This window comes from Ambystoma mexicanum, chromosome 4p, assembly GCF_040938575.1.
Source record: "Ambystoma mexicanum isolate Mex_15411 chromosome 4p, UKY_AmexF1_1, whole genome shotgun sequence".
Lineage (NCBI taxonomy): Eukaryota > Metazoa > Chordata > Amphibia > Caudata > Ambystomatidae > Ambystoma > Ambystoma mexicanum.
This window is the reverse complement of record NC_090927.1, coordinates 726,609,264-726,630,196: the sequence shown is the minus strand read 5'-3', so window position 1 is coordinate 726,630,196 and position 20,933 is coordinate 726,609,264.

Sequence of the window (20,933 nt, the reverse complement as noted above, 5' to 3'; positions counted from 1 at the left end):
TAAGAAAAAAGAAGCGATCCTACTATATGGGGTCGAATTACACTTACAAGATCTGGGACCCCTCCTTAATTCTATACAAGGAACTTTATAGAAGAACGCCCTAGGTTTGCCGCAGAGTCTTCCAAACGCTATCCTAAGACATGAATTGGGGCTATCTTCGTTAGCGGTACGCTATCACTGGCGTCTACTATCTCTATATTTTAAAATGTTGGACCCCCCACGTAATTCGATTTATACTGAATTTGCAAAAATGTTAACTCAAGAACATCCGGTATCAGTACTAAAATTTAAGGAGAGAATGGATACACTTCTAATGAAGATCAATCTTACAGCTGATGAGCTAGATCTGAATTCAGACAAAATGAAAAAAAAAAGATTTGAGAATGATTGGGTTGAATGCATTTCACAAGTTCAATCGTATTCTTCCTTTGACGAATATGCAGGATTTATTCACCGGCAAAAGCCTAGATTGAACTATTTATTGATGTGTCCTGACAAGATGATTAGGAGAACTTTTATGTTATTTCGAATGGACTTAATTCAAACAAAAGTAATAAGAAAGCATTGGAATAAAGATCGATGTGAGCCACATGATCAATCGTGTAGATTCTGCAAAGAAAACCCAGAATCCTTAAAACATTTATTTTTATACTGTTCGTACTATGAAAACATACGTGCACTTATGCTAAAAGAATTTACAAATGCTAACACGATTTTCGCAAGGAACTGTATTTGGAAGCACTGTATGTGGGGAGCGAGTAATACGGCCATAATAGCTACGGTCCGATTGACAAATCATATTAGAAATGAAATAGAAAAAGATGTCTAACATGATTATGTGTAAGAATGAGAAATGACTCATTCTGAAATGAAATTATGATTTTGTGAGCGGTCACTAAGCAGATGTTTCTTCTTTCTTTTTTGTTTTTTTTAAAGATTTTTAAATATGTAAAATGTCTTTTTATGAAGTTATTTGTAAAGGTGTTGTACACCAAAAACAAATATGTTTTTTAATAAAAAAAAAAATCAAACCCTTGTAGGCAGATTGCCCATTTCAGCAGTTTTGGGTTTTCCCCTTTCATTTGCATCAACCATCTCAAGGGTTGGTGGTCTGTTTGAATGATGAAAGTAGATCCATACAGTATGGTCTAAACTTCTTCAAAGCCCACACAATGGCAACACATTCTCTCTCAATAGATGCCCACCTTGTTTCCGGTTCCTTCAGTTTCCTACTGATGAAGCAAATGGGGTGCTCCCTACCTTTCTCATCCAGTTGACTGAGTACTGCACCTATACCTATATTGGAAGCATCTGTTTGTACAATGAAGGGTTGGTGGTAGTCAGGAGCTCTGAGAACTGGAGCTTGACAAAGGACTTTCTTTAGGCTTTCAAAGGCCTGATTGCACTTCTCATTCCATTTGATCTTTTTAGGGAACTTAGGAGAAGAGATTACATTCAGTGGAGAAGCTATGGACCCATAGCTCTCAATGAAATTCCTGTAATACCCAGTGAGGCCTAGGAAGGCTCTCACCTGGGTTTGAGTAGAAGGGGCTGTCCAATTTGGCACAGCTTCAATCTTGCTGAGCAAAGGCCTTATTTCACCACCTCCTACCTCATGCCCAAGGGCGACCACTTTACTCTGACCAATCTGGCATTTACTTGCCTTTATGGTCAGATGGGCCTGTTCAAGAGCCTGCAAAACATATCCTAGGCGGTCAACATGTTCTTTCCAAGTAGGGCTGAACACTGCAATGTCATCCAAGAATGCCATGCAGAAGTCCTCCATCCCATTCAGAACCTGATTAACCATCCTTTGGAATGTAGCAGGTGAATTCTTTAGTCCAAAAGGCATAACCTTAAACTGGTATAAACCAACTGGGGAGGAGAATGCAGTTTTTGCCCTGGCATGGTCAGTCAGGGCTATTTGCCAATAACCTGACGTGAGATCACATGTGCTGAGGAACCAAGTCTGTCCACAAGCTCATCTGTCCTTGGCAAAGGATAGGCATCAGTCTTATTGACTGCATTTACAGCTGTATAGTCCACACAGATTCTCAACTCCTTGGATCCTGCCTTTGGTACTAACACAACTGGGCTAGACCATGGACTAGTAGAGGGCTCTATTACCCCGAGATCAAGCATCTTGTTGACCTCTTCTTTGATGTGGGTTCTTACATTTTCTGACATCCTGTAGCCCCTGCTTTTGACAGGTAAACAGTTACCAGTTTGGATATCATGTTGGCCCCAAGGGGTCAAGCCTGGTGCTGGAGAAAACAGAGGGGCAAATTGATTTAACAAAACTTTGCACTCCTCCTGTTGCTCAGGTGTCAGATTAGAAGAGAGATGAACTCCTTCTATTTTCTCGTCCAAAGGTTTGCCTCTGAGGAGGTCATGTAGAGGTTCATTCTCCTCCTCCTCTCGAGCTGAAGCTAGAAGCAGAGCTCCCAGTTCTGGTCTTGAGACATAAGCTTTTAGATGGTTGATGTGAAAGACTCTAGGAGCCTCCTTAGGATTGCCTAAGTCCACCAGATAGTTCACCTCTCCAAGTTTTCCCACAACCTTGAAGGGTCCCATCCATTTGTCCTGCAAGGCCCTCTGCCTTGTTGGGACCATAACAAGAACTAGCTGGTCTTGAGCGAACTTAACCATGTTGGCCTTCTAGTCATGCCAGTGCTTGACCAGAACCTGACCTGCTTTCAAGTTATCACTTGCTTCAGACATCATGTGTTACATTCTCCTTTGGAGTCCTATCACATAGTCAGTGACTCTGACTGGTGTGGGGGAAGGAGCACTCTCCAACCCCTCCTTGATCAGGGCCAATGGACCTCTGACCGGATGGCCATAGAGAAGTTTGAAGGGATTGTAACCCACTCCCTTCTGAGGGACTTCTCTATATGCAAAGAGAAGGCATGGCAGTAGAAGATCCCACTTTTTCTTAAGGGGGTCCTCTAAAGCTCCTATCATGCTCTTTATGGTTCTGTTAAACCTTTCTACCAATACATTTGTCTGAGGGTGGTATGCTGTTGAGAACTTGTAGGTAACTCCACAGTTTTTCCAGATGGCCTTCATGTAGTGGGACATAAAATGTGACCCCCTGTCGGATTTTACTTCCTTAGGAAACCCAACCCTTGTAAAAATACCAAGGAGGGCCTTAGCCACAGCCGGAGCTGTAACAGTCCTCATAGGAATTGCTTCAGGGAACCCAGTGGCATGGTCTACTACAACAAGTATAAACCTGTTGCCTGAAGAAGTTGGAGGATCAAGGGGACCAACAATGTCGATTCCTACCCTCTCAAATGGTACTCCCACCACAGGGAGAGGCACTAAAGGTGCCACGTTCTTGGAACCACTTTTACCAGAGGTTTGGCAAGTGTGGCAACTCTTGCAGTACTTATCTACCTCAGCCCCCATTTTAGGCCAATAAAAGTAGAGAGAGAGCCTTTCCTTGGTCTTCTTGAAACTCAAGTGACCAGCCAAAGGTATCTCATGGGCTAGTTGCAAGAATTGGAGTCGGTTCGTTTGGGGCACTGCAAGTCTCTTGTAGTAAACAGGGGTTCACTCTGTTGGTTCACTATATAAGAGGCCATCTTCCCAGTGTAACCTATACTTCCCAGGCTCTTGCCCTTCGAGCTGAGAAGCTGCCTGGTGGCGAAGACCTTCCAGAGTTGGACATTCTCTTTGTCCCTTACTGAAGTCTGCCCTTTGGGGTCCACCTTCTGCCAGTAAAGACTGCAGCTCAGGATAGTCCACAGGGACAATAGCTCCAATGAGTTCCTGGCCTCCTACTAGATGTGAGTCATCAGGCTCTAGTTTAACCACACAGGGTTGTACCTCACTCTCAGCCTCAGCTGGAGGAGGAATCACAGGTATGATTTTTGACAACCTAGGAGATTTCCTGGTTGGCATCACTGGAGTGTTCTCTGATGGTTTCTTCTTTGAAGTCTTGGGTTTCCCATTTGCTTCTGGTTGCTTGGAAACAGCAGTTAGTAACTCCAGTGGAGTAGGAGTGATCTCTTTTCCTATCATCTTCTCAGGAGAGCCTCTTAAGGTCCTCTCCCTTGCAGGTCTGGTAAGCTCCTATAATCTCTTAATAGGAGGTCTGAGAGTACTTGACACTACTCCCAGGTCTTTCAGATCAGTGCCCAACAGCACCCTTCCTGGTACTTCAGATTGTACACTCACAGGTATCCTGACAGTCATTTCATTGCACTGGATGAGAGCTGGTAATTGGGGAAGCATCTGCACAGGCCCTCCAGCTAACTTGGTGAGGCGTTTGGGTGCCTTAGAAACATCCTCCACATTGTAAAAAGATTCGTCCACCACAGTTATGCTGGCCCCAGTGTCTCTAATGGCAGCGGTCTCCTGACCATTGACTAGGACACTTTCTTTATGATACTCTTTAGTATTAGGAGGGATAGAATTATACACATCTACATTCTGCTGTTCCCACAACCCTAGGGATACTAAAGATACACTAGCTGAGACTCCAATGGGGTCCTCAGCTAGTAGTTGAAAGTTTCCACTGACCATATGTACTTCCTCATCTGGAGCGAAGGCTAAGGAGACAGTGTGGACCCCTGAAGGTTTACCCTTACATCTGGGATCCTCTTTCAAATGATCAGTACAGCCACAAACATAACATTTCCCAAATGTCTTTATGAATGGTGGCTTGTTCTGACCTCCTTCTGGTCTGGGACCAGAAGGTACACTAGCCTGTTTAGGTTTCCCTTGTGGCTTACCCTTAGGATTTTGTTTGGAGCCCTCTTTGGAATTGGAATTAGTTGAATTCTCTTAGTTGTCTTTTTTAGGCTGCTTTCCCTCATCCTTTTTCTGAGTTACCACTGAATCCTTGTGAGTAGCCCTGTTGGCAACCCACAAGTCAGCAGCCTTAGCTAGTTTATTAGAATCCAATTCTTTTGAATCAGCCAATTGCTGTCTGAGCTCAGGAGAGCAGGCATCATAGATAGACTCCATCATAACAAGATTTCTCATTCCTTCATAAGTGTTAACTCTGTGACCCTTAATCCATCCCTCTAAGTTCTTCAAACATTCATTCACCCAAGTAGCCCAAGGGGTACTATCATGCTTGTTGAGGGTCCTAAACCTCTTAAGGTGCTGGGAAGGAGTCTTCCCAAATCTAGCTATTAAAGCTAGCTTTACACATTCATAATCCATCCTATCCACCTGCCACAACTCCATTACCACATCAGATGCAACAGGGGGGAGCCTAGAGAATAACCAGGGGATCAACTGATTCCCTGTGATATCCTGGAGCCCATGATTATATTCAAACATAGCAAGCCAATCTAATACATCCAACTTCGGTTCATACATATCCACAATCTCTTTAGGCATCCAGGGTATTTTTGGACTGGAAGATCTAGAGGATTCGGGGAGAGAAGCATTTTCCAAAGACAATTTCTTCATCTCAAGCTCATGGTTGAGCTCCATTTCTTTGAGCCTTAGTTCCTGATGCCTCTGTTCAGTTTGGGCACTAATTCTTTTGAATTCTAGTTCAAGTCTCATTTTTTCTAGTGAGATAAATTCAGGACTTAATGTGGGACCTGGTAAGGGTCCAGTAGTCACAGACTGAGGCCTTTGAGCAGGCAGAGGGCAAGAGGGGGTGACATTGGTATCCGCCTCTTCCTCATCTGTCTCAAAAATAACATCTTCAACATTATCCTCATTAATGTTTGCTACATTTGCTGGAGCAGTAGGGCCTACAGCACCACTATACAGACTTTGTTTCTCTAACAGTCGATAAATCATTTCTGTTTTCTTGCCTTTGACAGGAAGACCTTTCTGTCTGCACAAATCTTTAAGATAATCAGCAGTTTTTGTAAGGAGGGTCTCCTGACTATAACTTTCCATACTTGACTTTGTTGAAATAAACTTTTTGTGATTGTTAACCTTGTGGTTAATTGAACCAAGGTACTAGTAGCACACTAAAATATAAATCCAATACTTTCATCCTCACCGCTGTACACCAGTGTTAGGCAGAATCCTATGCAGTTCCCTTAGGGGGCACTACAGAAGATTAAGACTACAGGTATGAGCAAGAAAAATCCCCTTTGGTATCAGTCTGTACCACGAAGATTTAGTTGGTAGCTGTGACTAAGCAGTCAGACTTATCTCAAGAGGGAGATGAGCAGTATTCAGGGTTTATACAATAGGTATCACAGTACTATGGCACAAGGAAACACTGACCAAAGCTTTGTATCAAAAAAAGAGAATATATAGATTTATTTTTTACACATCTAGTTCAACACATAAATCACAGTTGATAAAGCAAGTTAAGTTTAGTCGAAGAAAGTATATACAACTCCCTAGTCAATTGTACACAAGTTTGCGGTAGAGTGAAAACTGAGCAAAACGCCACAGTGAAACCCAACTACAAATGGCACTCTAGCAATTTAGCGAAAGGGAGGGAAAGTACAAGTTAAACCGAAATATCTTCAGACACCCCCTAGCAGCACTTCCCTGAAGTTTTGTGAACAAGTAATGCACAGTAATACTTTAACAGAAAGATAAGTAATTGAAAACTGAGCAAAATGGCACTTCACAAGTTAAAACAGTAGGAAGGAAGAAGTGTTTAGAAGATTCAGGTGCATCAACACATTTCTCATTGAGAATCAATCTAGTGAGAGCAGATCTAACAAATCAGCCAGAGTCAATAGGCCTGAGCCAGAGTCAGTGTTACAGGACCAAGAGATTAGGAGCAAAGATTTTCTTGTAGCTGCAGTCAAGTCTTTGGTTAACGAATATTGAAAAGGTAGATGCAAGGCGACGACAATGTTAGACGAAAGGGCGGCCAACCCAACAAGTAGATAAAGGATTTAAAACACCTTTAGAGCTACCGTGCAGAAAGGGAGGCCTGGCGGAACAAAGTACCTTTGAATGAAGAAGTGGCTCCTGCAGTGGCGGTTGATCCTGGTAGTTCCTGCAGTTCGGAGGATCCAGAAGAGGAAGAGAGGCTCTCGTCGTGGAGGAAGGTTCGAGTTACTGCACTACCCAGGGATGAAACCTTGACGGGAGATCCTCCAGCCTATCAGGATAGAGTGCGACATGGGTTGCGGAGGCAACCCTGTCCAGGGGGCCTACTCTGCCTCCCACACAATGGACCCACCCCAGACTCAGTGGCGCCGAAAGGAGGGCTACTTGGCAGAAGCCCGCCAAAAAGACGAACAAAGGGTCCCCGACCTGGGTTAGGAGTTTAGAGAAAGACACAAGAAAGAATTTATATTAAAGTTCTGGCAAATAAAACCTACCGGAGTAAAGTTAATAATAAAATAAACCGGCGGTATGTTAGAGGCTGTCAGGAAAAGTGGTAGCCTCGAACAATGGGAAAATCCCATAGGAAAATATTTGCGGTCGAATATTTTTGGTAGTAACCACTGCCACCAGCCAGAAACTTTAGAGAGAGGGACTTTACGGTGCCCCCTCGAAAATGAACCTAAGGGAAAAACTATTAACCCTTTCCAGTACCTCCATAGTAAGCGGGTTGTACTGGTTAAGTTCATAAGATTTGACTAGTAAAGTCAATGGGGACTTTACATGCCCTAGGAGACAGTAGTCAGTCCCAGGGTATGGAGTCGATGTTTGGGGGTCCCTACGACACCCCTGTGTCACTGCACTGAGGGTGCTGTGTAACACATGTGCACAAAGATGGTTCCTATGGGGGAGAGAAAATCCCATAGGCATTAAACACAAAAATAGCCTAGAACACACATAGCAAAAGTGTCTAAGAGTGGGAAAAAGAGTCTCACTCTTAGCAGGTAAAAGGAAACAAACCCTTCAAGTCCAGCAAAGCTGCTGGGGGACTCTATAGGTAAAGGAAATTAGCCATAGAATGAGAATTCTCCCTAACAGGCGGAAGCACATGTGGGTATGGCCTTCATTACATTAGGTAATTTCCATTGCACCTGTTGTACTACCCCACTACCCCTTGTGACAGTCCTTCAGCCCTCCCCCTTGCATATTTTGGCTAATTAACTTGTGAAAATCATCAGTGGGAGTGAAGAAATCAGGGGAACTATGTTCGGTAAAATGGAGAAGCCCAACCCAAGATAGTTTGGGCAAGGGCCAGAAGTCGACAAGTGATAAGGGGCCGTTTTGAAAACTCCCATACAGAATTTCAATCTGATCAGGGCTGGAATGAGGAGGACTAGGCTTGGGTGTCATAGAGATTAACCACGGAAATCTAGGAAGTATTCTACATCAAGCCCCTTAACCAACCAAGCTGCCACTAAATAAACCATTCACATACAAGTGATCTTTCAAGTGTACAGCTGAGCTGATTATGAACACACAGACACAAATATACACTGCCTTCCAGAAAGACAGTGTAAAGTCATTGCTGCAGTCGAATGAACCCTCTGTATCAGACCTACATGTATTCTATCCCATGTTGCAGCTGAGAGGGCACTCCTGGGATGGCTAAAACTGTCAAAGGAAAACATAGTTTCCCTTTGACAGCTTAATTCCCCTGTGCACATATCCAATGAACCAGGCACAGCCGGCAGCGTCTTGCTTCCGCCCCCTTGTATAGCCCATTGTGGTTGTAGGCTGCGGAACTGCACCTCTAAATGTGCGTGGGGCACTTCTGAACCACCCAGCATATTCAGACCGATTGGGGTGCTAACAATGGAGCGCTACGGCTCCTGTGCACATGTGCAGAAACCAGTAAGCACTCTTTGCTCCCTGATTCCTGTTCGTGCTGTGGGGGGCGTAAGAGGGCATTCATGGAGACATTGGCAGAGTAGAACAGAGTATAGACTAGAGCTGCAAGTAAGATGCATATTACTATGTATTATCATGTATTATGTAATGTGTGTGAATGAGTGAATGTTTGATTCATGGGTGGGCATGTAAATGAGCGAGTGAATGCTGTGTGTGAATTAGCGAGTGAATGTGTATTTGTGCTTGTTAGGGGGAATTCTCAGGAATGGCTAATTTCCCTTACCTACTGAGTCCCTCAGCAGTTTTGCTGGATTTCTAGGATTCATTTTTTTCACCTGGTAAGAGTGTGAGCCTTTTTCCCCACTCTTACATGTGTTTTGCTGTGTGTGTTTAACATTTTTGTGTTCATAGACTGTGGAGCCTCACCTACTCCACAGGCATCATCTTTTTACTGTGTGTTACACAGCACCTTCAGTGCAGTGAAACAGGGTTGTCTTTTAGACTTCCCAACTCAGGCTCTGTTTTCTGGGACTGACTACTGTCTCCCAGAACATATAAAGTTGCCATTAACTTTATTAGCCTCTGTAAAACCACAGACCCAGTACAAACCATCTTATATGGAGTACTGGAAAGGGTTCATACTTATCCCTTTTTGTCTGTTTCTCTTGGAGCATTGTTTCGCTCCCTTTTCAACAAGACTTGGCAGGTGGCAGTGGTAACTACTCTATTTTTCCTACCGCAGTTATCTTAAATAACCTTGGTATTGTTTTAGGCTATCTTGGTAGCCTCGAACTAAAACCTGCTAGACCACATATGTTTTATTACGGTTCCGGCTGGGTTTATTCGCAATTTCTTTTTGAAAATGTCTTTCTCGTGTTTTACTCTGCGCGCCAAACCAGGTTTGGTTCCTTTGTTCACCGTCTTTTTGCGGGCTTCTACGCAGAAGCCCTCCTTAGGCGCCTGTATATCTGGGGGGGACAGAATGTGAGGGAGGGGCTCGGAGACACATGTCGCACTCTGAAATGATTGGCTGTGGTGACTGTCCCAGCGGGACAGCCACGCTGCTGTGTGATTGACAGCCAGGCTGTGTGAATGGGGGAAAACTGCATAAAAAGCAGGTCTCTTGGTCTGGAAAGGCAGAGTCGCCACTGGAATGAAAGAAGCCACGAGGAGCTGACGGAATAGGACCCCTACCATGACTGAACCACCCGGTGAAGCCCTGCTGCAGGTCCGAATCCTCAAACTCCAACGACAGAGAAGATCCTCCAGGAATCTTCTCCCCCTGAGCTGGTGGGACCAACCAGTTCACCCAAACTCCAAGCCAGGACTCCCTCCTCTGGTCGAATTCGCTGTACAGAGCTACAGTGGGTCGGACCCTGCTTGGGATTTAAGGAGCGCACCTTTTATTTGTTGCTTTGCTCTGCTGCTAGTTTCTTCCCTGGGTAGTGCAGGAACCTCCAGTCTTCCCACTTCATGTCAGTCCGACAATCGCTTCAGGAACCGTGAGCCTGCAGGAACTACCAGGAATGTCCGCCTCAGCTACCGCTTCTTCTCCATTGAAAGGTACTGTTCAAATCCGGTTGTTCGTTTCGTTCATCCGCGGTGAAAGTGTGTGAAATCTTTCTCCAATCCGAGGGCTCGTCCTTCTCTACTCTTGAACCTAACTTTTCTGCCGACCAACTTCGTCTGGAACTCTTGGCAAAGACTTAACCGCGAACTACCCTGAGCTGTGTGATCTTGAGCAAAAGACTTTTGTCCTATTGACTTTGGCCCTAAGCCTTTTTGATTTGATTCTATCACTGTAGTTCCTCTTTCTAGATTGCCCTGCTTACTTACCTGTTGGTGCTGTTCAATTTCTGCCTAACTTTGTCTCCCCCCCCTTTTAAATTTCTGGAGTGCCATTTTGCTCCCACTTCATTTTTTGAACTTAACTTGTCTGCAACCTATTGGGAGTGGTGTGATGTATTAAAAGTGTCATTTCTAAACTGCTTTACTTTAGTGAAATGTTATACAACTGATCTGTAAATAAATGTGTATTCTTTTACTCAGAAACCTTGAGTCAGTGTTTGTTTGAATCATAGTAATTGCTGCCCTTTGTGTAACTATTGATACTGCTCACTTGCTCTTGAGATAAGTCTGGCTGCTCAGCCATCACTACAATTTTTACTGTGTAGTACAGGCTTGTACCAAAGGTGAATGTGTACTGTCACTTGTAGTCTTAATTGTGTGTTGTTCCCAAAGGGTACTGCATATAATTCTGCCTAACAGTGCTGGGATAGCTGACTTTTGTGTGGGAGAGTGGGCACAGGGTGTGCGGGTGTGTGTGGCAATTATGGCATCGATGATAAAACAAACAAGAATGATATGTGTATCATGTGGCTAGACTGGCATTTTGGTGCAGCCAGTCTTGCCATTTATTACTGTGGCAAAACATTTTCTACTGGGTATCTATGATAAGGCACGCATGATAAGTGCTAATACATGGCTAGACAGGCATTTTGGTGCAGCCAGTCTAGCTCTGTCTTACTGTGGGTGGCATTTCGTATTGGGTTTCTATTATAAAGCAAGTATGATAAGTGTTATTGCCTGGGTAGGCTGCATTTTGGTGCAGCCAGTGAAGCTATTTCTGTGGCAGGCCATTTTCTTCTGGGTATTGTTGATACAGTTGGCATAAGTGTTTTTATGTGGCTAGACTGGCATTTTGGTGCAGCCATTTTATCTATTTCTTGCTGTGGCATGGTATTTTTCTCTGGTCGTCAAGGGTAAAGCAAACATAAGTGTTATGTGTCTAGACTGCCATACATTGTGGAGTCAGTTTAGACATGTTTTCTTATTGTGGTATGGCAAATATTATGGCAAGGCCAACAGGAGTATGTTCTTATGTGGGGATACTGCCATATATTGTCAGAGCCAGAGTGGACATGCTTTCTCATAGTAGTATTTACTGGCATTATGCACAAATCAAACATGAATATGGTTTTATATCGGAATAGCAGCATATATTGGTTCAGCCATCATGGAAATGTATGGGCACAGGCAGCATGAACATGTTTCATACTGGCATAAATTGTGGACAAAAAGCTCATGAAAATGCATTGGGAAATGCTCATAGGCACTATTGGATTTTGGATTGTAGTTACCCTACAAAACGAATCCCAAACTTTCTGGCTGGCTCTTGACCAAATTGTTCACAGAAAGTGTGCTATATAATGCACCATTGTAACCCATTATTCAAAATATTTTCTCCGGAGGTGAAGGATGGGAGTTGGCCCTCGAACAACCATTGAGTGTTTTGGGCTTCTTCTCTATGCACGATCGCTCTGACATATTTGTGGGAAATGTGTATGCTAACCCCCAATTAAAACATACGCATGCCACCATTGCTTTTCATGTTACAAAGCAGGCTATCTAGGAAATCAAGTTTTCACTATAAATGAAGGCTTTAAAGGGACATATTCAGAAATACTATACTGAATTAATACAATTCTCTGGCGAGTTTCTTGTACAGTGGCAGAAATTACAGTGCTACGCTATATTGAATATTGACACGGATGCACAACTATACATTACATTTAAAACTGTAACTCTTTCCAGGTGTCTACTCACCCATTAAAGCTGGGTTAATTAGCAACATAAATCCGTGTTTCATCAATATACTGGTTCTAGCACAGGCTCTGATAGTTAATGAGCTGGGAGAGTGTTCTTTCGCACACAATGAAAAATGCAAGGGGCATGTTGATCTATCAGTCAGCGTTTCGGATAGGAATGAAAAGACACACTCAAGAAGAGCAGGCCCTTCCCTCCTGTACTTGCCAGCATCTGACCGATAGATGACAAGTGCCAATTAAGATAGGCTAAGATCCGCTTACAGAGATGCACCCACCATCTATCCTATGCAGAATCTGAAAAGAAGTACAAGTGGGTGGTATCGACCTCTAGGCTTGTGAGCTCAAACACGGAATCAAAGCTTTAGAGGAGTGGGCAATGAGTCCTGAAAGTCTTCCATATTATGATGCTTCTGCAAAAACGGGTCTGTAAGGGAACGATTTGTCGTGTACTTGTTTAGTGCGTTCATCTCCGATGCTATGAGGCGTCTGATGGTCTCTTGGAAGATCTCTGCGGCAGATGATATGCCGAAGTTTAGCCTTTTGTATCGAAATAGGCCGTCGTGCGTTGCAAATGTGGTGATGGGTCGTGATTCTGGGTCCAGGATGAGCTGGTGGTAGCCCTGGTTGAGGTCAAGCTTTGAGAAGAACCTCGCTTGGTTTAACCTGATCAACATGTCCTCCAGGCTCGGGCCTGGGTGCCTTTCCCTCTGGATGGCCGTGTTCGGGATGCGCATGTCAACGCATATGCGGAGACGACCATTGTCCTTGGGAACTATTACTATTGGCGATACCCATGGTGTTGGCCCTTCTGCTTTCTCTATGATGTCGTTGAGAAGGAGAAGTTGGATTTCTTTTGATACCTGTTCCTGAAGGTGGAAGCCCACTTTGCGCGGGTGTTGTGGTACTGGCCTGATGGTATTGTCGATGTGTAGTTTGATGCGTGATCCTTTTAGCATTCCTATTCCTTCGAATAACCTGGGGAATTGGCTCTTGAGGTCTCCCTTCGCCAGGGGTCTGTCGATCATTGCTCTGACGGATTCGTGTGGCACTGGTAGTCCCTCCATTACTTCTGACTGGTCGTAGTGTAGGTCAATCAAGGTGAGAGCATTGGCCGTGCGGTAGCTGAGGAGGCAGCGGCCGACGGATGGACTCTTTATGACATGTATCGTGGCAGTTACTGTGATGTCCCTGTGCCGTAGGTCACATTGAAATTTTCCTTTGGAAGTCATCGGCTGTGCTGCTCCCCATTGAAAGATGTGTGTCTTGGATTCTTGTAATGGGTACGAGGAGGCTATTTCCCGGTAGATGTCTTCATTCATGACGTTTACCGATGCTCCCGTGTCGACGATAAATCTGTTTCTTTTCCCATCTGGATTGTTACTCTGGGAGCTGAGGTGTCTTCAGTTTCAGCACTGAGGAGGCATACGTACTCTCTGTCGTAGCCATCTTGTAGGTATCGGGCCTGTTCATTCCCTCCCGGCTGATATTGTGGTGGGGAGTCGAGATATGGGTCTCTGCTTTGCTCAAAGGGGCTTGGGGTTTCTGCCTTGTAGGTCCTCTCGTGTTCCAGGCTTTGCATGAAGTCGCTCTGGTGGATGTCATATAGTTCATGATCTTTCCTATCTGGTTCAATCTGAAGCCCCTCAAGGGCTCTTACGGTGTTTGGGCGTTGATAAGCATTCGTGGGGAATGGCGCATTTCTGTCTGCCTGGCGATGTTGTTCCATGTGTGTCTCCGTCATGCGAGTGGAAGGTCGCGGGCGTGTTGAGCTCCCTTCCAGTAGTAGTTCCATGCACATCACTTGGAAATGGTTTTCCATTCCGCATCTCATGCAGCGTTGGCCGATGGCAGGGCACGGACCTCTGTGCGGATACTCGAAACCACAGCGATAGCATTGGCGGTCGCTTTGTGTTCGTTGTGTCGGGTACCTCGGGTTTATCCTTGTCTGTGGAGCTGGGTGTCGGGTGTAGGGGTGTATTGCTGCTATAACTTCTCCTTTCTTGGGGTTCTCAATGGTTGCTGCTTGAATGTCCACTCTCTCATAAACTCTGGCTAGGTCCAATACTTCTTTTAGGGATAGGGGTTTCTTTAGGAGGTGGTTCCGGAACATCGAGGATACACAACCTTCTATGATGCGTAGCCTGATGGCTTCTTCGTCATTAAAGTTGGCGAAATCGCACTTTGATATTTTCCTTTGAAGGCGAATGACAAATTCTCCTATTGATTCGTGAGGTAATTGACCACATTGGTTGAAAGTGTATCTCTCATAGTCACGGTTGGGTGAGATGACAATCTTTTCATTTATGGCTTGCCGGAGTTTCGCATATGTGGTGCGGTCCTGTAGGGGAATCGTACGGATGATGTTTTTAATTTCTCTCCCTGCGACATTTGCAAAGATGCTTAGTATGTTGGGAGGTTCTTGTGTGCCGATGGCACCCACAAAGTCCTCAAACTCCTCCATCCACTCTTCCCATCGTTGGCCCTGGTCGTGGTGTGGGTTTAATGTGAATGGGACGGGTCTCCTCATTAGGCTTGCATAAGAGGAGGGTGCCCCTGGTGGTGGTGGTTGGGCATTGGGATCTGCTGCATCCTGGGCCAACATGATGTTGCTGCTTGGTATGCTCTAGTTGGTCAGGTGGCGCGTGGGCGTTGATCACGATTGTCTCTTGGCGCTGTGTCTTCCTGTGCACGTGTGCCCAGGTTGGTATTGCTGTCCGGGTGTGGTGCAAGGCTCCGCGGTGGAGTTTTGCCTGGTACAGGGTTTCCTTCCCTCTCTCTTAATGTTGCTCGCTCCTTAGTATTTTTGAGTGTCACTTGTGGGAGACACGGGGTTTCCCTCTTTAACGTGGCCTTCCTGGCGTATGATCTCGTTAAATGTCACGTGGGGAGACACGGGGATTCCCTTGGCCGTGGCGTGCGCTCCTTAGTATTTTGAGTGTCACTTGTGGGAGACACGGGGTTTCCCTCTTTAACGTGGCATTTCTGGTGTATGATCTCGTTAATGTCACGTGGGGAGACACGGGGATTCCCTTTGTGCCGTGGCGTGCGCTCCTTAGTATTTTGAGTGTCACTTGTGAGAGACACAGGGTTTCCCTCTTTAACGTGGCATTCCTGGCGTATGATCTCGTTAAATGTCACGTGGGGAGACACGGGGTTCCCTTTTTGCCGTAACGTGGTTCACCCTTAAGTGTATTTTTGTGAAATGTCACGTGCGGGAGACATGGGGTTCCCCTCTTTACAGTTATCCCTTCCCGGCACCTTACTTGTTGTTGGCACCGCGGGCCTGCGGGTCTTCCTCGCGGCTGGCACTCTCTGTTCTTCGGTCCTACGGGCCTCACCTTCGCGAGACGTATGGGCCTTTTCTGGCTCTCCGGTCTTCCACGTAGCTGGCGCTTCAATCTCCGGTGGACACACGGGCCGCCGCTCGATGATGGGTGAGCCGGCCTTCCGAAGTTGCCGATGGGCCCACGGGCCCTCCTGGTTGCTGCTGGGCACACGAGCTCTCCTGCAGGGCTGACAGGCCGCTGCACTTGCGGGGCACACGGGCCCTCTCGATCTCCGCTGGGCGCACGGGCCCTCCAGCAGGGCGCACAGACCGCTGCTGTCGCAGGGCACACAGGCCCTTTTAGGTGCTGGGCACACGGGCCCTCCTGCAGGGCCGACAGGCCACTGCACTCTTACGGGCGCACGGGCCCTCTCGATCTCTGCTGGGCGCACGGGCCCTCTCGATCTCTGCTGGGCGCACGGGCCCTCCAACAGGGCGCACGGGCCCTTCCCGACTGCTGGGCTTACCGCCCTCCTGCTACTGCTGCCAGCAGGGCACACAGGCCCTTTTAGGTGCTGGGCACACGGGCCCTCCTGCAGGGCCGACAGGCCGCTGCACGCTTACGGGCACACGGGCCCTCTCGATCTCTGCTGGACGCACGGGCCCTCCAACAGGGCGCACGGGTCTTTCCCAACTGCTGGGCTTACCGCCCTCCTGCTACTGCTGCCGGCATGCGAGGAATCGCATCGGCTTCGTCGCCAGTGTTGGGCTCTACTCAATCACGCATAGGCATGCAAAGACGAGACGGAGCCAGCGCTGCTGCGAACTTCCTTTATTCACTCCCTTACACTTTCCGCCTTCTCCCCCTCCAACCCCCTCCCCTTCCGCTTTCCTCCCGCTCTTTCTGTGTTGGTCTTCTTAAAGGGGCTGTGTCCCTTTTGTTCATGTACAACAAACTCGATTCTTGGAAGGAACAATATTTTAAAGAGTGTGAGATCCAATTCCTATTACATCTGGAAACGTTCATGTGGAAAAATAAGACTGCCACTCTTACAATTGTGGCTCGTTTCCCGATTTTGCATCCAGTCCTCCACTTGCAGTATGTTTTTGGATCTCCATATCCCTAGAATGATGTGTTTGCCAACAGTTCGCAAAGGCAGGGTGGTTAGTGTAAAACCCAAACCCTTAGAATATCCACAAATATGCCCAGGTAGACATTTGTGGGACTTTCCTGCGGTTTGTTGTACTGCTGGATTCAATCACAAATCCATGTAAAGGCAGGCAAATTAGTGACATTGAGCCTTCCTTCTCCTCTAATACTGCACGCACATTTCTAAAGTAATTTGTCACGTTTATGTTGGGTGTTTCAAGTCCGCGAGCAAGCTTCCTTTTGGCTTCTTTCAACGCCTGATTCCAGACAACTGCATCAGGTTGATCTATTCAATGACATCAGACGAGAATTAAATAACATTTTTTTAATTTGCATAATGTGTGTGCGCGTGTGCCTTTTCCTATACTGCATTTCCAGCATTGGTACAAATCAAAGAGATGCAATTTTAACCGTGCACCTCTTAAGTTTCTCTTACCTCACAACAGAAACATTAAAAAAAAAAAAATCTTATATCTCTTGCCTATTATTTCCCTACCTCATCCAAAACTAAGAGTCTGTCAGAAGTCAAGATGTCCAAAGCAAAATGTCCTGTGTCCGAAATACTATTCTGGCCCGCAATTTCTAATATTAACTCTAAAGTGTAAAGGGAAATGTCTTTGGCCTTGAAAGTGCACAAATGTTCAAGTTCAAAAGGAAAGACATAGCTCTCACACAAATGTTCCCAATTGATATATTTCGGAGTTCCAGGGGATTGCTCTTTCCCCCAGGTTTTCTCTTCAAGATACTTTAAACTCCTAAGGGTATGGGTCTTCCTTGGAATTCTCTGATCAACAAAAAAACAACTTGTATATAAAACAACTTGTCTGTTAGTCCCAACTTCATTGGACATCTTGTCCTGACAAGTTTCTTCTCCACTTTTAATGTAACTCTTTATTCACAGGCTTGGCTTTGCCTGGTGTATTCTCCTACCAGGACTTCCTCATGTGATTCACTTTACACACTTGCCAACTTGACTTTGCCTAGAATACTCTCCTGCCAGGACTTTCTTACGTACTTCACATGCCACACTTGCAAACTAGACTTGACCTGGTATACTCTACTGCCAGGGTTTTCTCATGTGCTTCACTTGACATGCAAACTTGACTTTGCCTGATATATTCTCATGTCAGGGCTTTCGCATGTTCTTCACTTCACACACTTGCAAACTTGACTTTGCCTGGGACACTCTCCTGCCAGGGATTTCTCATGTGCTTCACTTGACACACTTGCAAATTTGACTTTGCCTGGTATGCTCTCCTGCCTGGGCTTTTTCATGTGTTTCACTTGACACAATTGCAAACTTGCGTATATCTTGCATTCATTATGTTATTCCCCCTTTGGAAATATTGGGTTTCACATTCCCTTTTATGGGCTTCAATTACTCTTCTTTAACCTTGGTAAGGTTGCCGAAGCGCCTTGGTGTTCCAGTTTCGCTCCTGAGGACTCACTGGCTTTCTATGGTGGCTCCACAGGCCTCAGCACAGTAGTTCCTCAGTCCGTACAGAAAGGACGAGGCTTTCCCAGGCAGTGTATCACACCTGCCAGCTGGTTAGGGATTTTAAATGTCCCAGCACCTATCATGTGCTCATAACCAGTAGAGCGTGTTTTGTGCTTATCACCTTTTCTGATCCTCATTGCTCCTTTCAGCGTTCTTGTCACAGTACTTTCACATGCATGGAAATATTAGTCAGTTCTTGGTCATTTATGTAAACATTGGCAGGTTTTATCGGTAGGTCCCATGGATGGTTGAAGGGAGCTATTACAATAGGGCATTAAGGCATGGGAAATGGAAGGTGTATCCTTAAAAGGAAAAGGGGGATACCATGTCTCATCCAATGTCGTGTCACTCCTCTGAGGTCTTCCCTCATATAGCCCCCCCGCCCAGGGTCAGGATCAGGTAGCAGCTGCCATCCTATGGCCACCTGGGGAGAGGTCACTGCTGGGAAAGGAGTGATGATATCCTCAGACTCATCACAACAGCCTTACCTTAGCTCCATCCCTTCTCTGTCTCCTTTCAAGACCTATAAGAGAGGCAGGACTCTTGAAAACTGCCTGTTATCATTTACTGACTGAGATAAAAAACTGCATGCCTGCAGCAGGGCATGCAGGTACAGTGAAGACATTGCCATAAGATTTAAAAAACCCTTTGGCTGGACGTTCATGTATAAGCATATGTGTCAATGTCCACCCCAATCCTTGGCTACACCTGAGTTTGCAGAGAAAAACAGATTGTTTTTTTTTTAACATTAGATCCATGGGTACACGAATTGGACTCATAGTAGTCTGTGGTCTAGTTTGTTGCTTTACCACTGATGTCATTATCAGTAATGATACATTGGGGGGACATCAGTGTACTCAGTACAGAACAGTCAATCAGGCAAGTCAGAGGATCTAATTTCTAAAATCAAGATAATTCTGGCTGCAACACCCTATCGATAATAACAATGGGCATATGCACAACACACCGGTCAATTGTTGGTCACTGCTGCATTCAGAACCCCACCTTCACAAATGGAGTGAAGAAATAAGAGGGGTGAAGAAACAGTATGAGAAAGCGCACCTGCAAAACAGATGGGTGCTGCACTGAATGACCAAGGTCCTTAACAAATTCCTCATCTCCTAAGAGAAGAATGGAATCTATCTGTTCTTCTATTCTCAGGTTTCTGAGGCACTATAATAGGCACTGCATGGGTGAACCTCAAAGAAAAGAGAGGGGCATCACAGATGTGAAAAAAGAGCAAGAGTGTCTTCTACTGATCTGCTGAAATCAAAGGCATAACAGAAGGCGCTGATGGAACTGGCCATCACAAAGGCAGTGTCAAAGGAAATAAGTGTGCAGACACAAGGGCAAGGAGACGAATGGAAGGAGACAGGCCCTTATGAAAAGGTACAGTACAATTCAAAGTAAGCCAGAGCAGGCCCTTTGGGAAGACTAGAGTTTATCCTAACGCACAGACAAGACCTGGTTCTAGGTGGGCAAACAACAGGTCAACCAGACATTGGTTCCTACAAAGAAACAATGGACCTATGTGCAGTACACTGGAGATGGGATTAGCCAGAGAGTGTGTGGATTACAAGCCTTCTCTCAGGCATGGAGGACTCTGATCAGATCAGCTTGGGCAACAATCTTTTTGACACATGGGTTATCAAATTGGCATTGCAGATTACTCAGCTGAACATAATGAGAATGCAGATATCAAAAGATTAGAAATGTTGGAACTATATGAAAAACATTGTGCACAAATTTCTACAGAACGAAATGGTACTTTCAATGTCCCTGATGAGCAAAGAAAAGGGTTGTCTGTCCATGTGCTCTTGGTTCAGAAAAGCTCAAGGGACTACAGATGAGTACTGAACATGAAAAAAAAAACGGAATACTTGGATCCGGTGTGTTAATTGCATCAAGGAGACACTCCAGGAGATCTTACCAACCTTGAAACGAGGTCTTTATTTGTCTTTACTGCGCATTTAGGAGATCTATCACCATGTTTCAATAGTCAAGAATCACCAAAAGTACCTTCAGTTCAATGTGACTGGCCGACGTCATCGATACACTGAATTGCTATTCTGCCTTAAACCAGTTCCAAGAATCTTAATGAAATGGTTTACACCACAGGTGAGATTTCTTCAGAAAGACAAGATAACTGGCTGATCCTGGGCCCAATAAAATAATAAGCGGAGACACACATTCAGATGGCATGCCATGTTCTCAGACAACTGGGATTCCTAGTCAACGATCAATAGTCTCAACTGATGCCATACCAAAATCTAGACTTTCCTAGGTACCACAACAGGTAAACAGGTTGCAGGCCCTTCTATCCTATGTAGTATGCATAAGGACATACTAATAGTTTTGGAAGCGATGTGGAATAAATGTCGGTGGTAGCCGATCCCTCAGAACATGTCAAAGGATTGTCAATGAGTGCCCAAAGATGTATATATTAATCATGGAAGCCAGTCATCTTGGATGAGATTTCACACTGGGAAACCTTACAGCATAAAACACATGGCTGTTCAAGGAGGAGAACATATACTGAAACAGAAGGGAATTGGTAGCAATCCAGAGGGCCCTCAAAGCAGTTTTAACAGCAGTGCAAGGAGCTACTGTGCTGATGCACACAGACAATACGGTAGCCAGGGCCCCTGTAACTCACCCAGGGGGCTCAAAGGTGACATCACTGGCACAGTTGCAGAATGAGATTTTTGTGTGGACAGAATACAATGTGTTATG